The sequence below is a fragment of the Augochlora pura genome, chromosome 1 (assembly GCF_028453695.1).
Source record: "Augochlora pura isolate Apur16 chromosome 1, APUR_v2.2.1, whole genome shotgun sequence".
Taxonomy (NCBI): Eukaryota; Metazoa; Arthropoda; class Insecta; order Hymenoptera; family Halictidae; genus Augochlora; species Augochlora pura.
Window position 1 is genome coordinate 2,769,114 of NC_135772.1, and position 8,359 is coordinate 2,777,472.

Below are 8,359 nucleotides of genomic sequence, written 5' to 3' on the forward strand. Positions count from 1 at the left end.
TAATATAGAATAGCATATAATATAGAATAGCATATAATATAGAATAGAGCATAATTGAGATCATACATAGCGTGGCGCAGAGAAAACTTATGGAACACCCTAATACGAACTCGTTCCCTATTATCGACTGCTTTTAATTTCGACTCCTGATTGAACACCCTGAAAGTTGTAACGAATAAATAAAAATGGTAACAAAAAAATAAAAATTGTAATACTATGATATTAAAATCCCTGAAGAAAATATCCGCGGAATCGAGGAATTTTGAGGGTGGAAATCTGCATTTAGCATAATTCTAGAATTCGGCGAACGTGGAATCGGCGTCGTCGACTCCGTCGCGAACGATTGTTAACGACGAGCTGCGAAGCACAGGGCGAAAGGGTAGCAGTAAAAGGACTCTGTCGCGAGCCGGTGAAAACGTGTACCGTACGGGCGAAGAGATATCCACACAGCAGGGGAGGAAATCGACCGCGAAATGACCGTAAAAACGGAAGGGAGTCCGCGCGCGCGGGCGAACGGAACCGTCGTTTTTACGAGTGCTATAAATTCGATCGCGAGATACAAGGTATATATACGGATATGTAGGTAAATTCGATTTATGGCCGGCCGTAAATAATACCCGCGGAGACACGTTTCAATTACTCTAAACGATCCGTGTCTCCCGGGAGGATATCCGCGCGCGCTTCGACGCCGGTTACAATCCTGCCGCCAGTGTAATTCCCCCCAACCCCTCCCCCCCCCCCCCCCAGGTTCACGGTACAATCCTAATCGAACCTACGACGACCGATCATAAATCGGAATTATTTACTTTGTGTGATTTGTCTACTTTTACCGCTGTCTACGAAGAAAGAATTCAGTTTTACACCAATAGATCCGGTGACGAATATATTTCTGTTGAGAGAAATGTTTCTTTGTGTTACTTTTTATTTGCTTGTATTTGTTGTTTAGGTATAGTTATTTAGGCAGCGTTTTCTTTTAGGTAAATGGTAAGCTTTAGGAGAAGACGTAAGAGAGGGGGAATTATGTTATATTTTACTGTTAATATAATAGTGCTCTGCGGTTTTTATGGTTTTATTATTTATCGAGAAGCAAAGGTGATTTTTATCGGTAAAAAAGTTTCAAGTTTTTCCCTTAGAAATGCTATGACTTTTCCATAAGAAATTATATTCTATAAGAAACAATATTAAGGGATGATAAATTGTCAATCAGTTGTCTACGATTATAAAGTACTGAGTTAAAAATTATATAAATTACTAAGGATTTAAATATAGTAATGTACTATATCAAGTATAGTAATGGCGATTTATAATTATAATTTACTAATCTGTGGACAAATGATTGATTCATCTCATTTCATCCCTTGCTATTATTTCTTATAGAGTATCGTTTCTTATGGAAATACTTGACTTGCGAGGTTCCTTCGATACACTATTCTTCCAACTGTACTAAATAGTATAATAAACAAATTTTAATTATTAGTCCCAATTTTAATCGAAGCTTTTTTGTCAAATATAATCACGATCACTGACTTATTCTACTACAAATTAATTGCTTAATAATTACAATTGTCACGATTGCTTTCTATAACTAATTAAAAAATTGTGAAGATAAAATTAACATAACATAAAATTAACATAACGTAAAATTAACATAACATAAACTTATTAACATAAAATTAACCTAACACAGCATAGAATTATTAACGTAGAATTATAATAGATTCATCGAAGAATAAAAATTGTCTCAGCGTTTACTATAGCATAAAAATTATACTCTCTTCGATTATGACAATTATTAACATAAAATTAACGTAACATAGCATAGAATTATCGACATGTATTGCAATAGATTCGTCGAAGAATAAAAATTGTCTCAACGTCTGATTATCCACTTAAAAATTCTACTGTTTTCGATTATGGCAGCAGCATAGAAAGCGATCATTAAAATATGATTTAGGGCAAATTACATCAAGGATTATTATCAGCGGCGGATAATCGTTATCGCCGTCGGCTGACCGGAATTTACATTCTTCGTGGCGTACGCAAGTTTTAATTATACGAAAACAGCGGGCCGCGTTTATCCCTAATCAGCGCGGAGCTTTCTAAACTCTCCCGTCCGCCCCCTCCAGCTGTGGATTAATTCATAATGTTGCGTCAACAATGCGACACGGGGGTTAAATTTTGACGCGCGCGATAAATTCACGGTTAGTCACACCGGTAATCCATTCGAGCGGAGATTATCGGCGAATTTGGCCATTCAACGCGTCCGCGTCCGATTGTCGCGACGAAGAATGATAAAGTTTCAACGTGGGAACGCCGCGACTTGTGTTTCCAACCCTTTCGCGAGAAAATAATGTCCCGAATGGACGATAAATATAACGTTTTTGTAGCATGTATTTCTTTGGAAAGACGGAAGTTTTAGTGGAATTATCTGTCACTTGACAGTCGGTGGATTATTATTTTGTTTAGACGGTAAAATGTGCTGGGTTATGTTGGTAAGACTGTTTGCAACAATTTTTATAAATTTTGCAAATTTAGTGGCTTAATATCAGTGTTTTCAGAGGAAAAGTTATACAGAATTTAGTGAATTTGGTTTAATATTATATTATAAATTTTAATAAACTAATATATTATAAACTCTAATATACAATATTTATAAAAGAAAGATGAATTTTTATAATATTATAAAATAAAAAGACATAACTTTTTGCTACCATTAAAAGAGTCATTTATCTAAATATAAATGAATGGTTCTCCCAGTCACTATAAGTCGTTAAGAAATTAACATAACCTCAAAATTGAGACAACAAAGAATCTCCCAAATTAACAATATAATTAATAAAATCATCTGTAATAAATTTTAAATGCAGCAAGCAACAAATCTAAATTTTCTCATCCCCCTAAAGAAAATTAATAATACAATATTTAAACAAGTAACATAAACGGCATAATGAAATCTTCTCCCCCTTCTCTTTTTTTCTACAATATCCTCGCAGACTAAAAATTATAGTTTCATACTGAAGATAGTTTCGCACCTTATGAACAGAAAGCGCTGACTTCAAATGAAGAATAAGAACTTCCTGCCACGGGAGTTTACTTCTTCTTTTTTTTTCTTGTGATTTTATTTCCTCGCAAGCACGAAAGAGAGTGAAAGAGAGAGAGAGAGAGAGAGTGATGAAAAACGAAATTTCGCAGATCTGGTAGATTCTCCGCGAATTTCCGCGAACAAGCGAAAAATCTGCGATCGTTTCCAGGAAGCTTCTGATATAATATTTAACGCGAGAACTTCAACCAATCAGAATGATTGCTTCTCGATTTTTCACAGTTGTTATAATTGTAAAACTCTGACGTAAGAGATTTTTTCGTAAATTTTATTTATTGGAGAATTTCTTTATTAGAATAGAAATAAAAGTGATAAAAGTTAATTCGAGTAAATCCAACCTTGTCGTTGTTATAAAATTATGTAGCATTCTATTATTCTATTACTATTGTTATTATTCTATTAGTATTAGTTTTAATATTAGTATTCTATTCATATTATTATTCTATTACTATTATTACTCTATTGATATTATTATTCTATTACTATTATTACTATATTGATATTATTATTCTATTACTACTAATTACTCTATTGCTTTTATTATTTTATTGAAATTATTAGTGATAGAATACTATTACCCATTGCTACACTTACTTACAAAATTTACTACAATTACATGTACTAAGTAATAGAATATTATTACTCTATTACTATTATTACTATATTGTTATTATTATTTTATTACTATTATTATCAACAGAATTGTTAACAACAACACTATAAAACAAATAGTACTACCTATTATGTATATATTAACTTATACTATATTTATCCTACCTATAACAATAAAACCAATAATAATACAAAGTCTAAATAAATTCAGCTTCATGCTCGACAAATCTTGCATTAAATGTCTATCAATTCGACTAATTAAATAAACGATTCCTAACTAACTACACAAGCGTCAAAATCGTCACTGAAACATCATTTATTCAACGTTTCGATTCTAGCAAACTCGTCCGCAACACACGCAGCAGTTCGTTATTTTACTTTCCAAAGTTGACATTTTTCTCAATTTCGAAAGTCAATGTTGAACTGTTCGATCATTCCCTGAGACTGCGCGCGCGCGCTGTACAATCGCTCAAACTTGTTTTATTTTCACGTTTCTCTTCGGGCACCGTCGAACGAACAACGCTCGACACTTTAAAATGATACATCGCGGCAACATATTCACGGATGAATAACAATTCCGGAGAGAGGAGAGGGACAGAGAGAGGCAGAGAGAGACAAAGATCCGTCGCGCAATAATTATATAAAATAAATATAATAATTACATAAAATAATTATATAAAATAAATATAATAATTACATAAAATAATTATATAAAATAAATACAATAATTACATAAAATAATTATATAAAATAAATACAATAATTACATAAAATAATTATATAAAATAATTGCATAAACCCTTTGCACTCGATTGGTGAGGCACCAGATACTACTAAAAATTAAACCAAAATTGTTACAGCACGTTTCAAAACAATTTCTATATTATGTAAAATTAGATTTCAAAAATTATTAAAATTCCAAGCGTTGTTTCATTAATTACAAGATTCAATTTCACGTGCATAAAATACATTTTGTCGCATAAAATGTTAATTCCACGCGTTAGAAAAGTTATTTTAGAATTACAGTTAAAATGGCATCGAGTGCAAAGGGTTAACGCGATCGAATCGCGAGAAAACCGCGAAATATTCGCAGCAACAATAAAATCGCGTGGTTGGATTCGCCGTTGATCACGTGACACGTTCAACAAGGTTCTAGTTACCGGTCCCCCGGACGAGCCAAGAGTAATTTGCTCTCGTTCAACCCTTTGAAAGTCGGCGTTCATATATAAGCATCCGTAAACATCCGGAAACGTGTCCTCCGCTATTTATGAAGAAAAATCGTATAGAGAACCGGGCGTCCATTCCGAACTGTAAATAGAAGCTGAAAATGCAATTTCGAGATTGCCGGCAGCTAAAATTACAGAAGTTGGTAATCGTCGCCGTATTGGCGCATCGAGAAGCAGACGTGGATCGTCTCGTATCGGAAGGGTTGTGTTTTGAGTGTATCGAATGCAGATTAAAAAACTGATATAAACCTTCCAAAAACTGTTTCTTACTTGCACTAAATTTATTCGACTCTTTCGTTATAATTTAAAAAAATTAACTCTCGCGCTCAACACTGAGCGAAGCAAATAACCTCGCGTCAATTATTTTATCAACCCCCTAATTTACCAATAAAAACAACAGATAAATCGCGAGAGTCCCGCATTATAAGAATGCATAGTATGTGCTCGACGCATAAATACCAAGAGAGGCCGATCGCCGAACTTTCTAATTCGCGTTGAGGTTACACAGGCGATTCTCCCACGAGAGAGTTCCGGAAGCCCCGAACGTTTTAGTAATAGCCCGGATAAGCGGCTAATTAATTAGCATGACACCGCGTTATAACGACGGAATATACCGGCGGTGTGCCCGTAGAGTCACGCTACGCGGATTCTCGTGTCGCTCGTCACGAGCCGTCACCCCGTCACGGAACTCCATTCGTTAAGGAGGGGGGAGGGGAGAACCGCGGTCACGTTCCACATCAAACGGTGCATCGATCATGACAACGTGAAAATACCGGCTGCCACGAGACGCCCTCGTCATTATCGGCGCGGTACCCCTCGTTGACCCTGCGACTGTCAACGGCGTCCCCCCGGGCCGCGCAAAAATTTCGCTCGCCTCGAACTCCGCTTCGTACACGGCCTCGACGCGGTTTCACCTCAAGCTTCGATTCTTCGCGGACCATCTCTGTGCGCGAGGCGTGTACACCACCGTCGCGCGATTGATTTATAGTGCCGCAGCCGCGGACTGGCCTGTGTTCCTCCTTTTGTTTGCGCTCGCCCGCCCCGGTGATTGATTGTTTAATTCGTCCGCGAATAATGCCCGACGGCCACCCTCCGGTTATCGCCGAGGCGAGTCCACTCGGTTTCCGAGAGGAAACGTTTACGACGGGACATGCGAGGACACGCGGTTGTAGCATGCGACGTCTTTGGAGGTATTCTTGTAAAGAGAAGATTCTCTAGAGATTGTGAATGAAAGGGGAAATTAATTTTTTGATCGGCGAAATTTATTGTGGACCGCATGTTTATGGTGCGTTTGAGTTACGCGGTTGGGATTGGAGTGAGATGAAGGTGAGATGTTAGAGGGAATAGTGTGCTATATGTTGACTATAGCGACTTTTATAGTCTTGCTAGTAGAAATATTAAAGGGACTAGTTTGCTATAACAAACGTCGATATATATTATATTGACCACAGCAATTCCTTTTTTAAGTTTGCTCGTAGACATGTTAGAAGCTCTAGTTTGCTATATATTGACTATAAAAATTCTTTATAATTTTGTTAGTCGAAATGTTAGAGGCTCTAGTTTGCTATATATTAACTATAACAATTCTTTATAAATTTGCTAGTCGAAATATTAGAGGGACTAGTTTGCTGTATATTGACCACAGCAATCCTTTTTTAATTTTGCTACTAGAGATGTTAAAGGCTCTAGTTTGCTATATATAGACTATAAAAATTCTTTATAAATTTGCTAGTCGAAATATAAGAGGGACTAGTTTGCTATATATCGACCACAGCAATACTTTTTTAATTTTGCTAGAAGAGATGTTAGAGGCTCTAGTTTGCTATATATTAACTATAAAAATTCTTTATAATTTTACTAGTCGAAATATTAGAGGGACTAGTTTGCTATATATTGACCACAGCAATTCCTTTGTTAATTTTGCTAGTAGAGATGTTAGAGGCTCTAGTTTGCTATATATTGTCTATAGCAATTCTTTTTCATTTTGCTATTACTTGGAACATTTAAAGAATATATAGAGAGTTTACGTTTCTTAACTCGTTTATCAGAACCTGTTTTAAAGTTTAGAAGCAAATAAAAAAAGGTAAAAAAAGATTAAAAAACGTCAATCTTTAATTCTCTAATCACCTCAATCAATCATAATTTAATAAAAATAATTGTTTAGTCATCGTTTTTATCCCAAATAAATTCAGCTCGCTGGAATCATTTTTAATTTCATTTTCTTTTTAATTAATTTTCTTTTCTTTTAAGAGTTACTTCGAATACTTTTTGCGCCGACTGTGTACTAAAATAGACTTCGAAACCCCACTACTCAGCCTTCGCAGTTTTGTCTTGTATTTTAATAGTCCACTACCATGATACAGTTACGTGCACGTAGTATAGCAGACGCGATACAATAAGAACAAGTATCTCGAATTTTTCCCTAAAATAATGAACTCGTATAGTAATCGACGGTATTGAATTACCACGCGCGATAAGATCACGGCAAATAATTGTATCAAACCGTGCATACGTTTCTCTATTAATTCATCGCCGCATTAATATTCATAAAGATTTGCAGTATACCATCTCTGTTCGCTGCAGCGCGAAACACGTGGAACGCGGCAGCGCCGCGAATACGATTAAGCCTTCTATGCCGTTCCGCCCGCGATTTCTTATCGGTGTAATGCGTCTCGAGTGTTAGCACGGCCGCGCGGTGACCGGGCGCCCTCGACTAACTTTATTGGCATCCGCGCACGCCATATCAATGCAACTTCCTTGATAGCCGCGGCGGACGGGTGAAGCAGAGGGTGCGAAGCAGCGATGGCTACGAGCCTTATTTGATCGCACAATTTCACTTCCTCGTAATTAAATTAAAACAAATTCTTATTGTTATTATTTTGGTAATTAAATATGTTAGGGTGTGAAGGTAGGAACAATAGGGACGCGACTGTGATTTTTGCGATTTTTTATTGTTTATAGTTTGTGTGGAGATTAATTGATTTTGGTGGATTTGTACAGGTGTATAATAGGTTATCGATATTTGGAAGACGTATTTTTTAATTTTTGTTTTAGGGAGAGATAAGATTGGTTAATATGAGAGGTTTTTTAATTTCCTTTATCATTGTTAATAATTGCATAATTTTTTAAATTATTGTAGGTATGATCTTTGATCATTATTACTTTAAATGTTTCAAACAAAACTCCCCTGTTTTCCTTGTCCCACCAATCTCCATTAATTTTCTAAAAATGCTATAGTTTGGTAAAATCAAATTACCAGCCAATAAAATACAGCAAAACCATAGCCACCACTCACCATAACAGCATCACCAATTCCACGCAGCAATTTATAACTATAAAGAACCCGCCCGACAGAATTCAATAATGCATTATGAAATTTGCTTGACGCACGCGAGTCGCTCGTTCCCATCGCTACTCCATC